This window comes from Marmota flaviventris, chromosome 15, assembly GCF_047511675.1.
Source record: "Marmota flaviventris isolate mMarFla1 chromosome 15, mMarFla1.hap1, whole genome shotgun sequence".
NCBI lineage: Eukaryota > Metazoa > Chordata > Mammalia > Rodentia > Sciuridae > Marmota > Marmota flaviventris.
In genome coordinates this window covers 23885627-23904344 of record NC_092512.1, presented here as the reverse complement: position 1 = coordinate 23904344, position 18718 = coordinate 23885627, and the positions used below count along the sequence as shown (strand labels likewise).

The window sequence follows — 18718 nt, the reverse complement described above, 5'->3', positions numbered from 1 at the left end:
TGTAATGAGAATAGGGACCGAGACTATGGTCACTAAATTTCTTAATGTTCCTGTTCACTTCAAGATGTGCTTTCCCAAAAGACAGCTTACATTATATTTATAGAGTTTTTAAATCGCAACTGCCACATTAATCTGTATTTATGATAAAATATCACTCTTTCACGAACATTGCTGTTTGTGCCCTATACGTTCTGAGACAGCATGCCTAAATTCAAGTCTTTCCTTGCTATCAGCTTATAGGCAAAAATATGAACCATCTCAAAAGAAATGTCTTATAATCCATCTCTAAATTCCTGGCATTTGATAAAATTAAGTTACAGAGTTTAACCAAAGGGGAAAATATTTCTAAATTGAATCTATTTGTGATATACTGGTTTAAAATTCAAAACTGCCAACATATTCTGTTTACTCCCTTGGCATCTGCTGCATCTGCCAACTGGTGGCCAAAAATTAGAGCAGACTTAACTAATTAGAAGGGTCCCCATCTGGTAGCTGAACTTCTTGTTTATGCTTCCTTTACATTCTAAGTACAGAGATTCGAACCAGAACTTTTGTGGTTTGCAGTGGAGGAGGAGGCTCTCCTGGCTGGCCTCTGAGCTATTGTCCTGCTGAGCTGAACTTGGCCCAGATGGAAGTGTTCTCTGTGTTTTATGGCCTCCCTCCCTGTGCTCCCCTTGGGATGAATCATCTTTGCCACAGGAGTTTCCATTGTCTCTCAAAACACTTTTTTTTTCATTCATTTTTTATCTCTGTAGGCCTAAACCTAGGACTGTGAGTACTTTATGGAGAAATAAAAGCTTCCAAAAAGAATCTGTGATTTGGTAAAGTCAATGCTATCCTAGGAACAACATTTCTTCCAGCTACATCCCATGTAGTTCATTTCCTCAGGGTTTTCATTTAATCATTGTGAGTGTCGTTTCATAACAAAGCAAACTTCTTGCAGAATCCTGCAGTGGGTATGATCACTGATTGGATTAAAACTTCCATTATAGTCCTGGTCCTTAAGTACTGAGGACAAGAGGACAAAGCAGGCTGCTTTGGCACAGGAGGAAGGTCTGTGTTTCACGCAGAGTTACCCTCCTGAGCTGAGCTCAGAGTTCCAGGCCTGACTCAGGTGGGCTCCTACCCTCAGTGCATCCTTTCTACTCTCACCTGCAATGCAAGGTCAGGGGCTGCAGGCGGTCCACCACTAAGCTCTGCTGGACCAGGGCCAGTGCACTCCTGAATTCCTTGCTTGAAGATTGGGAAACCTGCTTCCCACCCTCACTCAGTTAGAGTCTTGGCTTGAAGCTTCCAAGGAAGATTCCAAGAAACTGATTATGTTTTCTGTAATTTACTTCTTCATTTTCTACATAATGAATATCTTAAGAGAGATACTGGCATGATTTGATATTCCTATAGACCAGATTTTGCTGATTTGGGAAAATAAAGACTGTGGATTGTCTCAGAGTATTGTTGCTCATAATATTGGGAAATGCTTCCTTTGGAAACTGTCAAAAACATACTTTTGAGTGTATCTCACTCTTGAACTCAGAAAAGTCAGATATTTTTGGACCTCTGATTCCATTTTTACTGATATGTTGTGTTTAGCAAGTAATGAAGAAACCAGTTGTCTCAGATTTCAAAATAGTATGTGGAAACTGGGAAGAAGAAAAAAGTAAATTCTTTCATCCTTGCAATTAGCTTGAGATCCATGGTCACTTGCTCTGAGACACAGTAAACTAAAAAAAAAAAAAAAAAAAAAAAAAAATCTTCCTATAAGCAAAACTGCAATTAATAATTAATTAATTTGAAAAATAGCTACCCTTGAAGATGAGCTAACTTTTCTTTGCTCTCAGATTGCTGAGATGATAGAAATGCAGGAACTGAGTCGTTGGACTTGAGAGGGAATTCCAGTGGTACAGGACAATGCCATCATCCGGGACTATCCAAATGAATGTAGAACCAGATTAGTTTCCAAATGTAGTACTTTCTTCTCCTTCTCCACCACCATTGCCTCCTCAGTTTTCTTCTTTTCAGTCTTCAAATTTTCTTCCCCTATTACCAGGATCTACTAATATTTGCAACTCAGATAATCCAGCAACTGAAATGAAAAAACAGCATTCAGGTGCTAGTAAGACCAATCATATTAAGGGTTCAAAAAAAAAAAAAAAAAACAGAGAAAAAAGGATGTGCCAAACATGCTGGATGTTCTAAAGGATATAAATTAGATTAAGCTTCCTGCTATTGAAAGATCATCTGGTGGTAGACCCATTCATAAGAGGAAGAATCAAAGTTCACATTTGAATCCAGCATCTTTAATATAATATGCACTTATGCAGAGATTTGCATTCCAAGAATAGGATTCCTTTGACTAAAAAAAAAAAAAAAAAAGATCTTGGGAGTCTTTCTCATTTTCTAGTCCAAAAACTTCAAGGTTTGGGCATCACATTTTACAGTCAGAAAGACAGCAATCTAAGGGAAGAACTAATAAGCATAAAAGCTGTTAGCCAAGGTATCAGCCACAAAAGCTCTGTTACACTTAGTAGGAAAGATGCAGAATTATGAATGGCATGTCTTTTACCACTTTTCAAAAGATCTCATCCTCTTCTAAGTGAGCTTGGATGAAGCCTGTATCCTAGGATCTAGTAGTACCCATGTCTCAGGAAGTCTCTTAAGAATATCCATCTCTGCTTGGGGAAGGGCCAGTATTTAACTGACTACTGAAGAGAGTTATGTATATGGATTTTGTTTCTGTATACATTAATATTATTGAAAGTAGAATGTACACTTCAGGATTTTCCTAAGCTATTATGACTTCCTAATTTAAGAGCCTTTGAGTCTTTTGAAAATTGGTAGTGATCTGGTTTACATGGCCTCCAGCAACTTGGAGATTTTCAAAGGGGATAAAATTAAAATTTTTCACTAAGAAAGTCATAGTTTTCATCATAGGATTGACCTTTCTAAAACCTCTTCTGAGATTACAAATTAGTCTTGGACACAAATTTTTACTGTTTAAGTGCTATAAGTCTTAAGAGAATCTTATTGACAAGTTTTGCCTGCATTTGCTATGTAAATATATATGCCTGACATATGTATTTCCTTTGTTTATTATTATATTTATACTCTGTTTCTTTATGAATAGATTGTATAAAAATGTGTCTTTTGAACACAGAAAAAAATCATGGTTGCTATTAGTTGTGTGTCCCTTAGCAATTTTACCTAATCTCATTACACTTTGGTTTCCTCAACTGCAAATTTAGAGCACTACTTTAATTGCTGTTTCATAGCATTATGAGGATTAAATGAGAAATTATGTGTAAAGTGCCTAGCACTACAGCCTAGCATAAAGGAAATTTGTCAAAAATTATTATTGACAAAAGAGGTCTAAAATAATATATTCTCTTTTCATTTTTATTTTTAACTGATACATAAAGAGATAAAAATTGTATATATTAATGGAACACCATGTGACATAGTCTTTACAAGCATAAAACATATTGCACTAGTTGGTTGTTTTGGAGCTCAGTTATTTTGTCATGTTTTTGAAATTTCTCTTAGAAGCATTCCTGAACACATTCCAGTCAATATTAAACAAAAATTAACAGCATGATGTGTGTCTGAAGAAAACAAGCATAAGATTAATATATTATTAAGAGCAACAAAAATACTCTACTAATTTATTTATTAATTAATTAATTTATTTATTTTGTCTATTCTCCATTATTAATTTTTCTCCCTTTAGCAGATAAGAAGTGATAGTAAATTTGAAAACAAACTTAACTGGGAAGAAGTTGAGCAGTTTTAAGCCTGTTTACAAGAACAGGTAAGACATGACCTCTATCATCAAAGAATTCATAGTGTTTGGAAGAGCTGGTGATGGGATAAATAACTATGTTCTCATATAATTAACCCAAGACTGTGATATAAAGTCTGGGAAAACTTCTGGGAGAAATGACACCTGAGATGCATTGCTAAATGGTTCTAGGAGTTCATGAAGCTGTGTGATAGACGAGAGCTGTTACAGTTAGAAAGAGCTGTGTGAGCTCCATCATGGAGTGGAGATTGGAACAGTATGGTGTTTTGTTTTGTTTTGTATCAAGCAGGTTAGAATGGCAGAACCCTAGTGTGCATGGCAGGCAGCAGGGAGGGCCTAGATGAGAGAGGAGACAGGGCAAATGTAGAAAACTTTGTTTAGGGATTCATGACACAATGGAGATATTAGAAGGTTTAAATCTTTAAAATACATTTTAAATACTTTTTTAAGAACATTGAGGAGGACAGATCTGAAGAAGCTATTAAGATGAATTTGGTGCAAATCAGCCATTAGCTAAGGAAAGATGGCCTCCACTAGGACAGTAATAGTTTGAGTAGAGAAGCTAACATAGATGCCCCACTCCAAAAAAAAAAAAAAAAAAAAAAAAAGGATGTATAATTGGAAGTCCTTGGTGTTCTAAAAATATAAGTGTTGAATATGGTATGGTAAATCTGGTGCATCCATCCACAGAAGAAATGAGAATGAGCTTGGAAGGAAGGAACTTAGTATACTCAGAGGTCCTAGGGAGGACTCCACAGATGCCATGCAGGGTCTCAGGGGACCATGTCCTTGAGAAGGCAGAGGAGAGGAACCAAAAACAGCTTACATGATGACAGTTACTGGAGTTTCCTCCAAAAAGGCAAGATGAAGCGAGGTAAACAGTGAATGACAGGCAAGTTTGGAAAATTTTAGTAGGCTCTAAGCCACAGGAGCGGTCCCTAGTTGTCTGGTGCCTGATCCTAGTTGTCTGGTGCCTGATCCTAAAATATTCCTTTATTCAGATAAAGGAATATGCTCCCTAGGGTGCACAGGTCAGATAGAGAAGGACAGGAGCTGAGTTGGTTAATTTGCTTCAAAGGCATTCTCCTAATCGAATCCTTTGCTATCTGTGAGAATTGACTAGTGACAAAGATGTCTCTTTGACCAACTCTAATCAGACTTCTCTGAGCCCTTTCATGACTAGGCTCCACTTTATCTATGCACCCTTGAAGAAAACACTAACTTAGTTTCTAATAGCTCCAGGTTGTATCCCTCCTATGACCCTAGGAGCCTCTTAAATCTGTCTAGCTGAGAAAACTAAAGACACCTGAAGATAGGCAGGCCTCTGTGTCCCAATCTCTGAGAGGGTGGGAACGTAACTTTGATCAGTGCTCCTTAGCAAACACAGATGGGTTTCAATGGAACTGACGCCTTTTCTCATTTTTGAACACTGTCAGTTCCCTGACTCCATTAGACCCTCTACTCCTATCCCTCCTGACTCCTTCATTCTCTCCATGAAATGCCCACTCAATGTTGTATAAATTCAAGTTGAGTTCAGTTCATTTTGGACTCTTTTCTACACTGCAAAAGTATATCACTGATTAAAACCTGTACTTACTACTTTGGGGTCCAACTTGGCTTATCTTCAACACTAGTTTGAGGAGGGGCAGTCTTTCTGCAGCCAAAAAGGTTTCCTAAGATACCAAAATATTTAAATACACAGAAAACGAAAACCACATATATAATACATTTGGTCACTAATCGGATCTGGGGCATGTGTCCCTGTAGTCAAGGAGAAGAAGGACACCTCAATTTGTAGTTGGGTGATTAGGGGAAATGTGGGGCCACCCATGAAACCAAAGAACAGAAGAAGAGAAACGAGGCTATGCAAGAAGATAAGAAATTTAATTGAATTTGCAGTGTTTTATTGCACATGAGGACAAAGGTTTGGAAAAATTGTCAGCATATTGTTTATAAATCATGGGTGTTTTAGTCAGCTTTTCTGCTGTGCTGACTAAAAGACCTGACAAGAACAATTTTAAGAAGGAAAAGTTTATTTGGGGGCTCAGGGTTTCAGAGGTCTCAGTCCATAGACTGCCAGCTCCATTCCTTGGGGCTCAAGATGAGGTAGAACATCATGGAGGAAGAGTGTGGTGAAGAGAAGCAGCTCACATGATGATCAAGAAGCAGAGAGAGACTCCACTTGCCAGATACAAAATATACACCCCAAAGGCACACTGCCAATGCCCCATCTCTTCTAGCCTCATCCTATCTGCCTTTGTCGACCACTCAATTAATCCCATCAGGAGATTAATTCACTGATTGGATTAAGGTTCTCAAAGTCCAATCATTGCTTTTAGGAAGTACCTCACATCCCAACCATAAAAATGGAAATGAATGTGAATATTCAAAAAGCAGATAGAAGGAGAAAAGGAGTAGTTTAAGAGTGAAAATATAGGGGGACATAATTTTTTTTTAATACCAGGAATTAAACCCAGGGGCACTAGACCACTGAGCCAAATCCCAGCCCTTTTTATGTTTCATTTTGAGACAGGGTCTCGCTAAGTTGCTCTGGCTGGCTTTGAACTTGTGATCCTCCTGCCTCAGCCCCCAGAACCTCTGGAATTACAGGCGTGCACTACCTTGCCCAGTGGGACATGAACGTTTAATGAACAGAAAAAGAAGAGGAACCCATGACAATGAAAGAGAATTAACAGTCAGGGGGTCAAGAGAGAACAAAATTATGGAAGACTAAGACACAAAGCAACAGAGGAAGGACAATGACAAATGCATAATGAGGATACCACGACATAACTTCAGGCCTAACATGTGTAAAGAGTCAGCATGGACTTTAGAGTCAGACAAATGAGGATTCAAGTCCCACTTCCACAATATTCTATTTGTGTGACCTTGGGCAGGTTATTTTAAACTCTAGGGTTCCATTTCCAGTAGAAATGAGGCTATACACCTCCCTGTGAAATTCACTGGGAAGACTCAATCAGACAGTTAAGTAAAATACCCTGCACAGTGCTGAGAAACGAATCCATCATTAGGGTTATCTATTTTGATTTTTTTTTTTTTCCTAAAAATACTAATACTCTACCTTGGCTCCATAGTTTAAGTTGTCCAATCAACAAATAAACAGTATGATTTCTGCAAGTTGATTATGTGAATATGTGAACATGAGCACCATGCAATAACCATTCCTCAAAACCCTGGTGTGCACCTCAGCATATATAGATAATGCATTTATGATTTAACAGGCAATTCCTAGTGGATTCTTATAATCACAGGCCTAGCACTCCATCAATCTAGATAATTCCTTTAGATACAATGAAAGCTAAAGAATTTCCACTGTGCTTTGATGGATCTTTGATATGGAATTTATCATATTATATGCAACACATTTTAGACACTTAGAAGAAGTTGGTTCTAAAGTGGAAACAATAGTTTCCAAGCCAGCCTAAACCTCTCTTCTCTTGCCTTTAAATTTAGACACAACTATCTATCACAGTTGCTCTCAGAGAGAAGACATGAAACATATAAAAACCTAAAGGAAGCATAGCATACAATAGAGGTACAAATACAACTTGGGTGTTACCAGATCGAATGCATTTTACTAAGTTCTCTAAAGGATCCAAAAAAACCCTCTGTACACCAGAAATAACACTCTTCAATAGAAGGGACATGGTGTATTCAAAGATGAAGAAATTGTGTCAACATGAGCCTACCAGAAAAGACTCCAAAATTGTAGAGTAAGTACTATGTAAAGAATAAACTTGCAATAAGTAGATTCATTCAACAATTGTATCATATTCAAGGATGAGGAATTAGTGGTTAAAAAAAAAGTCTCCCCAGGGCAATGCCTTGTCTGTAAGAATGCATTATGTGAGTAAGGAACAGCCTGTGCAAGGGTTTGAGGCTTTCTACTAAATTAAATGCAAGAGAAAAGTAAATGTTTTAAATGTGATATTTTGAAAGGCTTACAGTAAATATAGCCAAAACTTGAATAGTTTGTCAAACTATAACTTATTTGATATCATTACAACTGACAAAATTCACATCACTCTTACTATTTCATTGTCAGCATCTTTTATACAATTTGTCAAAATAATGTGAATAATAGATGGTCCAAGAACATAACTTACTCTGTGACCCCTGTTATGCTACTGATACAGCCAGTTGTTGTGGAAAACAAGCATTGCATAATAAAGCCAAAAAGCTAAAAAGACTAACAAAGACCTCAACAGAACATCCTCCACTCCCATTGCAGGTTGTGAAATCTTACCTAATGTGGAGTCAGCTGGGTGCCTATGCTGATTTAAAGTGTCTAGAAAGAAAGTGATTGGTGCTGTCTTTTGACCTCATGTGTTGTTGTTGTTGTTAATTTTAGGATACAAGTTGCTTTCAATATTTAAAGACAAAAATTCACAATTTACCAAGCATAGTATAGGTATAGTCCTTGGAATTGCAATGATAAGTATCTTATTTTTAAAAAATACTTTAGATATTTCTAGTTGTGTTTTATGTTTTTACAAAATGCAGTGCTTAAAAATTCCAAACAATTTTTAAAATGCACAGTGAAACATTAGGCTGAATTACATCAAATTGCCAATTTTGTAGATCAAAAATTGATGATTTTATATGATCCAACCTAATATATAACTTGGAAAATATCGGTAATGAGTTAGAAATGAAATATAGGATGCACATATTCAGCTCTCAAAGAAATATAACCTCACCAAAACAATGAAAACTCTCAGGTAAACAGGTAAACAGGTTTATCTGTATGCCCCTTCCTGATCTCAAGCCCACCTCCCCACAATCGCAGTACCATCACTGAGGTAACAACTGTCATAAATATGTAGGTTTCCTTTATAAGCATTTCTTTATACTTTATTGAAATGCTCCCATTATGACCACTATAGTACAAGTTTCCTGAGTACATGTACATGAGTTTCCCTGAGATGATACCTGAGCACAGAGGTGCTGACTTACAAATCCTGTGCACCCTCTTCATCTCTGAATATTGCCCATGGTTTCCCAATGTGCTGTTGTAATTATATTCTCAGCAGTAGTTAAAAGTCCATATGGAGCCACATCTGCATAGGACATCATGATTAGAAATTTAAATTGTATTCAATGTGAAGCATATAGTCTATCTTTGTGGATTTAATCTGCATTTTCCTGATTACTAGTAAAATAATTATGTATTAAGTATAAATGTTGCAGTTTCCAAATGAGCATGTTGTATATTTACTGTAGATTTATGAACTATCTGGAGTGCTAATAGGCATCACTTGAAATCTATTTGAATGAGAGTCCTAGGAACCACTTAGGAGACAGGCAATTCCTATGCACATACTTAGCTAAAGGCCAATTGGATAACTAAGAGGAGAAGTAAGTCTCAAAGTTGTTTAGATTAAAATCCCATGTACTCTTCCATTCACTCCTCTGAATCACCCTCATGGACTCATGAATGAATTCTAGAGAGAGAACAAGCATAGACAAGAATCTAAAAATCTCTGTTGTTTAGATCTCTAAGACCTGAAAGCTAAAGGCCACATGCTTTGCAGTCTGCATTAGAGGGTGTGTTTCATTACAATTGCACACTCCACACTCAGGATGCTGTGGTTTCCCCTGCTCTCCCACTCTGGACCTGGCCAGAGCTCCAGAGGACTTCAGTGCCCATGGGCCACCTCAGAGCTTATAGCCGGATTCTTCACACAGTTCATCTGTTCAGGCGTGAGACTAGTTTGGCTTTGTGACAGATCACTCTTCTCTGCTTCAATATCCCTTTCCATTGCTTTCCACCAATAAAATGAAATAAACCAGGTATCAAAACATTACATGTTACCCTGTTCATATGTACATTTTTATGTTTTATGCATCATTTAAAAAATTTTTAAAAATAAAATATGCCCCTACATGTATAGATTTAGAAGCAGAAACACTAACCATTGTTTTCTCATGTGCTCTGATGTAATTTTTAATGTATGTGCTTAAATAGACAAAGAAGCAATTAGATCTCCTTGATAATGATGGTCAATTTTAAGATGTTAAGAATATTTAAAAAAAGGAAGAAAAAAAATAAGAAGAAAAATAGCAGAACTTAACATTTTTGTTCCATTTTTTGTAGTTACCTGGCATATTTTACGTCTAAGTCCTGCCCACTCACATAGGATACAGGCTTTTACAGTGCTAGTAACACACTTTGTGTCTTTTGACCTTGAGGCCCTATAATTGGCATCCCAGGTCCCCTACAGTGTTTGTGAATGATTATAACCACAGGCACTTCGAAGTCTGCATAACTAGGTAGAAAACTTGAAGAATTAACTCTTAGCCCTTTGGTTTTACATAAGAGAAAACAATTGCTATTAAATATATTAGTAATACAACATATTAATTTTTTTCTTTAGAAGATTGGAGATTTAAAGAAAAGCAGGAAGATGATCATCTTTTAATTTGAAATAAAACTATGAAGAACAATAAACAATTTTATTTTAAGCTTTTGAGTCCCAATAGTTGCTACCACTTTGGGGCATTATGATAAGCCAAAAAACTCTCTCTGCCTCTGCTCCTACTTATGGTTAGTTAGTATTTCTCTCCCTGCTTCCTGCACCCATCTTTACTCATCTGCTCTGTGAGGCTGGGGCTAGGATTTTTTTTTTAAATTTTTTTATTAGTTGTTCAAAACATTACATAGCTCTTGGCATATCATATTTCATACATTTGATTCAAGTGGGTTATGAACTCCCATTTTTTCCCTGTATACAAATTGCAGAATCACATCAGTTACATATCCATGTTTTTACATACTGCCATACTAGTGTATGTTGTATTCTGCTGCCCTTCCTATCCTCTACTATCCACCCTCCCCTCCCCTCCCCTCCCATCTTCTCTCTCTACCCCATCTACTGTAATTCATTTCTCTCCCTTGGTTTTTTTCCCCTTTCCCCTCACTTCCTCTTATATGTAATTTTGTATAATGATGAGGGTCTCCTTCCATTGCCATGCAATTTCCCTTCTCTCTCCCTTTCCCTCCCACCTCTCGTCCCTGTTTAATGTTAATCTTCTTCTCATGTTCTTCCTCCCTGCTCTGTTCTTAGTTGCTCTCCTTATATCAAAGAAGACATTTGGCATTTGTTTTTTAGGGATTGGCTAGCTTCACTTAGCATAATCTGCTCTAGTGCCATCCATTTCCCTGCAAATGCCATGATGTTGTCATTTTTTAGTGCTGAATAATACTCCATTGTGTATAAATGCCACATTTTTTTTATCCATTCATCTATTGAAGGGCATCTAGGTTGGTTCCACAGACTAGCTATTGTGAATTGTGCTGCTATGAACATCAATGTAGTAGTATCCCTATAGTACGCTCTTTTAAGGTCTTTAGGGAATAGTCCAAGAAGGGGAATAGCTGGGTCAAATGGTGGTTCCATTCCCAGCTTTCCAAGGAATCTCCAAAAGTTGGCTCTGATCTACATACTGCGGGGTCGGGCTCCAAATTCCTTAATAGGGCACCCATAGCACAAGAGTTAAAAACAAGAATCAACAAATGGGACTCACTCAAACTAAAAAGATTTTTTCTCAGCAAGAGAAACAATAAGAGAGGTAAATAGGGAGCCTACATCCTGGGAACAAATTTTTACTCCTCATACTTCAGATAGAACCCTAATATCCAGAGTATACAAAGAACTCAAAAAATTAAACAATAAGAAAACAAATAACCCAATCAATAAATAGGCCAAGGACCTGAGCAGACACTTCTCAGAGGAGGACATACAATCTATCAACAAGTACATGAAAAAATGCTCATCATCTCTAGCAGTCAGAGAAATGCAAATCAAAACCACCCTAAGATACCATCTCACTCCAGTAAGATTGGCAGCCATTATGAAGTCAAACAACAACAAGTGCTGGCGAGGATGTGGGGAAAAGGGTACACTTGTACATTGCTGGTGGGACTGCAAATTGGTGTGGCCAATTTGGAAAGTAGTATGGGGCTAGGATTTTATACACCACATTTCGCAGGCATTTCTGACAGCCAACCAGCTGCTCTATAGCCAATCCTAATAAGAGGGCCTGAGAGGTAATTGTGATCATAAGCAAGAGGCAAAGATAAGGTGTGTTTCTCTTTCTCTCCGCCCGACCCTCCGCCCCTTCTCCTACTTTCCGTTCTGTCTATGTCTTCTTCCAGAAACTTAGGAAGGTACAGTGATTTTTTGGAAAGCCTGTCCCTTACCACAGGACCCCATCCTCAGCAATCTCAGAAGGGGCTATTTATTTGTCCTACGCCTGGGGATGTCATCTCCTTTCTTTTTTCCTCTAGTCTAGTAGCATTTCCTGCCACAACTACCTCTGGATTACCTCATTTCCTCTTTTTATTTTCTCAGTTCTTTCAACATATGTGTAACTAATTTCCTATACTAAATTCTGTTTTGAAACACTTTGTGCTTTACATTTCTCTTACTTGAGTTGCAGAAGCATTATCTATCCATCAGTTCTGAAAATCTTTGGCTGGTTTGCCAAGAGCGTGGAAATTCAAACACATCTCTATACAAGAGGCACAGGTTCCTTGGTCATATACATAAAAAAATAATACACACACATGCACACACATGTTAGTGAGCATTATCAGAGAAGATATCATGGTATAATTACTTTTATATGAAACACTACATGTACACACATATGTCCACATGGGTCATTATACTAGCAAGTATCTCATGGTAGAGAATATGAAAGCTTTTATGTGCACTTGTTTGTATAGAAAGTGTCATTTTGATCATTTTGTAAAGCTATTTTTATTTTTTTTAAAGCTCAAATGTCTTCAGAGCACACAAATGTTTTGTAAAATATTCCATGTGTATTAATTTTACTACATTAATTGGATATAACATATTGTGTAACTAATAGGAGATAAAATGTTATAATGTAACATAAGGGGACAACCTTGTGCCTTTCAGATAATACTCAGTAAATGTTTATGAAACTAATAGTATTTGAGTATTTAAGTCCATTTCATTACATTATTTGTCATATTATTATTTCTTCTATTAAAGTAAAAGCTCTCATATCTATGATAGGTTCTAATATAAGACATCTTTGTGTCTATGAATCTGATACTAATTAGAGTGAGATGATAAATGAACAAAATACTTTGAATCAAGATAAAGTAAAGACCCAAATGAAGATTAGTAATTACCTCTCTTATGCACCTGCTTTTACTGTAAATGAACAGCAGGATCCTGCATGATTCCCAAGAATGTCTAAAAGGAATAAAGCTATTTCCCCAGAACAAGGTAAAGATTGAGTGTCTCCTTTCTGTTGGTTTGTGCTACAAACTTAATGCTATTTAAATGTATTTTTTATAGTGTGTTAATAACAGTAATAAAAAAAAGAGGAAAGAATGGCAACATAACAGCTATGTTATAACAAGCAGATGGTGGCTGGAGATGGGCTGTTCTCCAACTGTTCCCATTCTTTTCCAATTCATGATCAGTAAAAGGAATAAACATTTGTGTTCCCCAGTCTGCCATAATCTTCCAGTTATAAAATATGGAAACTCAGTGCTATACCAGAAGAATAGTCTATACAATAATTATCTACTGTTCTGAACTTGGACCTGCTAGTCTGAACCATGAATGGTGATCTAGAAGGCTGAAGAATGTCAGTCTTTGGGGGCTACAACCAACATTGTTGTCTATAATTAGGATGCCTCCATTAAACAAGGTACTCTGACAACAATATAAGTATAACTGGTTAACAAAGATATATTTCTATCTATTCCCCCCAACCTGCTCAAATTTCTTTAGTAACTTGTTTTAATGAACATCATGATGGACTATAGCAGTCATAAATATTACTGTATATATTTGCATTCTGGCTTGTGGAGTACTTTTGGTGACATGAATTAGCACTGATTTTTAAAAATTCATTTGGGGATATATTTAAGGAAACATACACTGTAAATCAAATAGATTCACCTCATCACAAGGATTCAGTGGTCTATGCTCACTAGTTGGTTTTATACCACAGAAGTCAACATCTTCTAATTATTTTCACAATATCTAGATTTATTACATTCTTGACATACTATTGGAATCATCCATTCCAAGAAAAACTATGGCATAGAAAAAGCTGGGTTTTGTTCCATCTGTATATCATCATTTTTCTAAATATGTACCTTAATTATATGTACCATTTTTATCCCCACTAGGCAACTAAAGTCTTTATGCCCCTTTTTATTTTCCTTAAAGAAGTCAGTACTGTGCATAGAGACTGATACGCATGCACACTAAAGAGCAAATGACTGCCACCATGCATATATAAGAATTAGAGTTTTGAGTGCAATTTGTATTGAACTGATGATTAAACATTGAATCTTCTATGGTACTGCTTACTGTCTTAGCTCAGATTCCAACATGTTTTCACCTGGACTCATACAACAGCCTTTAAAATATTCTCCCTTTCTCCAAAGCCTGGTGTCCCTTCAGGGCAAATCAAGCAATTATCAGACTATACCATCCTAATAGTTTTTTAAGGACAATTCTCATTTTGTTACTCCCTCTGCCTAAAAAGCCTTCCAATTTAGTACAGGATAAAATTTAGACACTAACCTTTCTATACTTTTTTGACCTATCTCTTCCTGTAACAGTCTTACATCTTAAGTTCCATCCTTACCAAATCTCTAACAATTTCAAACAGTCTGCCATGCTCCATGCCACCATATTTTATTCTCTGTTTTGTTTTCACACTACAGGAAGTTTCATCTTTAATCTATATGATGAAGCCCTACTATTTTCAAGACTTAGGTCCAGTATGAGCTCCTCTCTGAAGCCTGCCTTGGCACTTGTGTAGAATCCCTCATCCTGTACACACCTATGTTTATCTGTCTGTTTCTGATATTAGACTATGAACCCCTAGTGGCCCATATCTTCTTTCCTTTGCATCCCATACAACTGAGCATTGTGATTGTTTTATGCATATCTGTTAGTTAATTAAAATGACATAACAAGTTGCAGTTATTAAATTTAAAATATCATTAAACCAATAAAGGAAATATTTTTAGATTGGAAGTTTCCCACTTGAAGCTATAATCTGCGTATGCATCTGCTTAATTATAAGGCTAGTGTATAGACAATCTACATTCTTTATATAAACTCTTTATTAGACATTTGCTAGGTGTTTTACTACTTTCTCCCTTTTTAGATGACTTTGAGTTATCCAGCTGTGTGGATTGTATGAAATTAGTTTATGTCTCTCTAAGGTGGTAAGTCTTTCTGCCTCCTAAAAGAAATTCTCAGCCACAGGAATTGACTCAGACATGGTCACATGTCACAAGTCAATCCAGGCAAAAACAATGAAACTAGTTTCAGGGATTCTATGAGAGTTAACAGGGAAGTGAATTTTTATTTCCTTATAGATATATAAAGACATACCCAAGGAAGTAAAGTCAATCACTCTATGGTACTAAGCAAAGTACCTGTTTTAGAACAAAGTCAATACTGAGAAATGAGAGCCAAACATGGAGAGAATATCTATCCTGGTAATTTATATGAGCTCTGGATCAAGCTGCTTCTACAAGGCTTATTACAGTTCAAATATTTCTGTTAGTTTTTAATAACTTTTTTTATATTTTACAGCAATTTTAACTTTATCTCATGTATTTCTTCCCTGCCCCCAACATAATTTCTTCTCGGATCAATTCAATTTCCTCTTTGCATTCTTTATCTGAAACCCCCATCCACTCCCACCCCCCCCAAAAAAAATTGGAAGAATGCTGAGGCATAAGTCTCAGAAATAATCTCTCTTCCAAAATGGCAGGTCTGAATTCAGACTCATTTGCTTTTCTCTACCTGATTCACTCCCAAAAGTTTAACATACTATGTAATTAAGAATAAAAAATACCAGTCAATTCTAGGCTCCTACATATTAATTCTTAAAATATAGTGTAGTCATTTTCAAGTGGAGAAAACATGAAATGAAAGAAAAATAATACCTAATATTTTTTTGTACAATTTGGACTTCCTCTGAACAATTAGAGAAATCCATGAGGAGACGTTGTACTCTTACCTCAGCATTTTCTGTTCCTTTTTTCCCATGCCTGTCCAAATGTTTTCTTCCTTTTCAATGTTTTAGTCTTCAAGAAACAGATCTTCATTCAAATAATCTTTTGGCTCTCTCGTAGGGCTCCTATCCCCCAAAGCTTTCCTGTGTGTTTTCTTACCTTTCTCAGGCCAAATATAAGAGTAATGTGGATGAAGTACTAAAATATTTTAATATGTACTCCAATTCTTAATTCTGCTGAGGAAGGTCTTTAGCAGACAAATTAATCAAAATGCAAATACCTATAAATGTTTTTTGTTTTTTTTTTTGCTAACTATATTGTAGAAATTCCTGAGAAGCTACAAACAATAATGGGGGAAAACATCTCTGATTTTCTCTTTAGTTTTCAGTCTACTTTTTCTTAGAAATTCTATGAGTTCTAATCAGTTCTTTAGCATAGATAATTGTTTCTTTCTCACACATCCATATTTCTAAAGAGATTACCTTTTTTCCTACTTTCTCTTCTCTAAGCGTATGTTTTTTTTATTTATTTATGACCATTATCAACGTATATAGTTGTTCATATTGGCCAAGATCTAGATCATAAAGAGTACAGCCATAATTATAATAAAGCATGACACAACTCTAAATCACTGAACTTTAACAGCATACACATTATGCTCATTCAAGCAACTAATAAATGTATTGAAATGTTTGAACAGTGACTACTCAAAATGTACCAGGAATCACTTCATCAGATATGATAGATGTTGAGCTAAGTCTAGCCCATTCCCTCAAGAAGCAGACAGTCTAGTTGACTATAATAGGAACATAACAAGGACAGCATGCTGTGTACATGAATTCCATCAATACCCAACCAAGAAACTGAAAGTCTCACTAATACAATGGGAGAAATTTAATGTAAGGAATTGCTGCATGAGTAATAAGAAAGGTGAGAGTTAAACAAAGAACAATTAGGTAAATCAGAGATTAACATCAGCAGGAGGCCACTGCATTATTGAAAGACTAAGGAGCCAGAACTAAAATCATGGTAGACCAGCTGTCTTAGTCTCCTTTCTGCTACAACAAAGTACAATAGACTGGTGCCTTATAAATAAATTTAGCTGGTTCACACTCTGGACACCTGGAAGTCCAAGATTCATGGCTGCATTCGTGCAGAATCACAGTAAGATGGGAGAGCATGTGAAAGAGAGGAAATTAGACCAAACTCATTCATTTTTGTCAGGAACCCACTCACACCGTAACTCACCCATTCCTCCAATAATGGCATTAGTCCATTCATTAGGACAAACTCCTCATGAGCTAATCCATCTTTTAAAGGTCCAGACTTTTAATAATGTTACAATGGCAATTAAATGTCAATATGAATTGTAAAGTGAGACATCCAAGCCACAGCACCAATTATATGAGAACTAAAACCAAGGGAGTGACGTTGCTCCTACAGGAAAAGCTATCTGTAGCAGAGAAGGAGAAACACCTGGCCTTCTCAATCTTCCCTTTCAAATTTTCAGTCAGTGTGTCCCACTGGCAAATTGAATATGTCTAATTGGAAACCAGCAGACAGGAGAGTGTGGAAAACTTCCCTAGCAACAGTCAAGCTCCCTGAATCACAAAGCAGAGCAGGGGAAAGACACAAAATAGGTCATAGGGCCAATAGGTCAAGAAATGACATATATCATATGATCAAACTGAACAGGGGAGTGTGGGGGCACACAGAATTGATGACTTCTGGAGTGAAAGAGATGAGGGATCACTAAATTCTTCATACTAACATCTTAGAAAGAAAGAAGGAAGGAAGGGAAGGATGGAGAGAGGGGCCAGGGGGAGGAGAAAGAGAAGAAATAATAGTCATTTAATAATTAAACTTATTAAAAAGAAAAACAAGGAAGAAAACATGGTTACAATTTAATATTTGCATTCTCTGTTCATGAAAAAGAAGTATTAGATACCAAGCTATACACTGTGCAGAAAGAACGTCTGCATGAGGAGAGCAATTCAGGGAAGACTGCTATCAGATAGAAGCTTCTCTTTCTTTTTTTTTTTAAATTAATTTATTTATTTTTTTAGTTGTAGTTGAACACAATACCTTTATTGGACTTATTTAGTTTTATGTGGTGCCAAGGACCCAACCTAGCGCCTCACATGTGCTAGGTGACCACTCTACCGCTAGGCCACAACCCCAGCCCCAGAACCCTTGCTTTCATTTGGTTTTCTCAGGGTCATGAGGGGACTCAGAATAGAAAGAGCCTAAACCATCAGAGGTAAATTTCAAGATTTCCCCTTTAGGCTCCAGGTGACTCCAGGAATGATAGAAATTCAAGACCTACAAAGGAAACCTTCATTAAATGTGTTCATCACAGTATTCTAAGTTAACCCAAAAAGAAACCTAAATGTCAAATATTTTACATATCATGATTTATTTCATGCCCAAAGCCTGGAAGAAATCAATAAAAGAAAAGAAAGTGTTGGGGGCCTGAGTTGCAGTAGAAACTAAATGAGGCAGAGCTCAGGAGCTTAGAAAACCACAATGGAACAAGATTGTTAAGAGTCTGAGTCTATTCAGCACAAAACACAATAGCCAGAAAGAAAATAAATTGAGAATCAATAACCTCAAATTCTGAAATTGCCTGAGAACTTTGAACATTGATATTTATCTTTGCTTTTTAAAGCAATGCACAGCAGGGTCATGGAGTCGCATGGAAACCCCTGTGTAGGAAATTTTATTTTCCCTGGTACTCTCACAGATCTTATTTTGCCTCATGTCACAAGCATCGCCACAACTATACACATCTCTTGATGTGAGAACGGTGCCCCTGTAAAGTCTGGAACTAAAGGTTACAGCGCACAATAATTCTGTCTGTGTGTTTTTGT

General features: G+C 36.6%; 1 pseudogene; it reads left to right on the top strand.

Moving 5' to 3' along the window:
- The first annotated feature begins 1474 nt into the window (after window positions 1-1474).
- On the top strand, window positions 1475-2547 carry LOC139702115 (mitochondrial fission regulator 2 pseudogene; annotated as a pseudogene).
- The last annotated feature ends 16171 nt before the right edge of the window (window positions 2548-18718 follow it).